This window comes from Grammomys surdaster, unplaced genomic scaffold (assembly GCF_004785775.1).
Source record: "Grammomys surdaster isolate TR1022 unplaced genomic scaffold, NIH_TR_1.0 367, whole genome shotgun sequence".
NCBI classification, from domain to species: Eukaryota; Metazoa; Chordata; class Mammalia; order Rodentia; family Muridae; genus Grammomys; species Grammomys surdaster.
Genome location: NW_021604786.1, coordinates 5,393,498 through 5,395,446, shown reverse-complemented (window position 1 = coordinate 5,395,446; position 1,949 = coordinate 5,393,498).

Here is a 1,949-nt window from a genome sequence, read left to right as displayed (position 1 = left end):
AAAAAAAAAGAATACATTTAAAAAGTAACTTAATGATTATTCAGGTGTGCAGAAGGGCGTACGTAGTGACTTGCAAATACTGAGCTGTTTGTATTAGACTCTTGATTATCTGTCGCTGTGAGCATCTTGGGAGGTTGGAGGGAGTCCTGAAAACAATTCCCTGGGAATAAGGAGGGTTGAGTCTATGTAGTTGGACATATCTGTCCAAACTCGTGCTTCTTATCACCTCTGCCTGCTTCCTTTGTGATCCCTAGAAGCCCTTTGTTGACGAAATGAGGCCTTTGTGTGAAGGTGTGTGCACTTGTTTTCCCAATAAAATGAACACTTGGAATTTGCTTTTCCAAGTGGAGACTGTACAGCAAGCTGGCAGAACGTCAAAATCGTGAGTGTGGTAAGGTGCCTTTTCCCCAGGAGAGTTAAGAATTTATCGTAGTGTTTTCTCTAAGATCTTTTCGGCCTGAAATTTTTAATCCATTCGGAGTTCATCTGTCCCATTGATTGACATATGGGCTCAAACTAATTTTATTCCAGATGGAATTTTATTCAGCATATTATTTCGTTAGTAAAATTTCTAGCTTCGACTATCCTGAGATCTCTGGAATAAATTCTTCTTGGGCATGGTTTAATATTATTTTAATATACTTTGAATAAATAATTGGTGTGCCTATTTTCATATATTTATGTATACATACATGCGTCTGTCTGAATGTATAGACATGTGAGACCATCTACCTTTATAGTTTGCTGGTATCTTACTAAGATTTCTGCATCTTGGCAGTGAGATGACAGAGAGCTCCTAAGGAATGGCCCCCTCATTTCTACTCCTCAGTTCTCTGAGATGGTTCTAAAACTATACAAACCTGGGGCTTTTTGGTCATGAAATATTTGCATGCCAGCCAAATCTTTAATTCTATGAGCTTCAGAGTCCTTGAGAAAATTTTGTTAGGTTTTGTTTTCCCCACTTAGAAAAAGAAATCCCGTTCTCTCTTAAAGCTTAAATTTCTAATAAATTAAACCATCCGTTGGCTCTGTTTTCTTTGCTAACACTGTTTATTTATTGAGAGCGTCTTTTTTTTTTATTGTTTTTCCTCTCTTTGTCTCATTAATTCTCAAATCGCTTTAGGACGCTGAGACTTGGAGTTTGTGGATGATTTAATTTGGGAAATTTTAGGGAAGGGGGGGATGAAGGAGAAGGGGTCTACACAGATAACTGGATGACACATTAGCCACCACGACAGGGCCACTTGTCTCATCCTGACAGGTTAGCAAGATCTCAAGAATGTCTCATGTTTCTCAGTTGTCAAGTATGAATACATGCCATGATTTCCATTTGTTTATTCTCATTTTTGTGGAAGTAAGTATCACATTCATGTCGTGGGTTTTTACGAAGGTTAAAGGTGAATGAAGACCACCTCTGCCCCTCCCCCAATCAAAATGCACGGTCAGATCATTACTTACTTCAGTCGTCACTACATCAGTGAAGTAACAGGCCCAAGCTTGAAGAGAACACCAAAACACGGTTGTCCTTAGACTTAACTATACACGATGCTGTGCCCCACTCGGTGGCCCTTGCTACCGGGCAATCTAGCTCAAGATGACGGTTTTCCCAGCTCCATAAGTGAGTGTTAAACTGCCATGAAGTAGGGTGACTTGAATGTGGCCGTATCTAGCAATGTCACAGACTTTCTGAAAACTGAGTTCATTCTTCCCATCATTAGCGTTAAAGAAAAAGGTCGGGCTGGATTGCCGGAGACCATAACGGTGAGCATCTCCTAGTGCTCGCTTGCTCAGTGACTGACTTACTCATTGAGTGAGAATTTAACTCCAGCAATGCATAAATCCACAATGAAATACAACATCACCATTAACGCGAATTCTTTCCTTCCTTCCTTGCTCCTCTCTCTCTCTCTCTCTCTCTCTCTCTCTCTCTCTCTCTCTCTCTCTCTCTC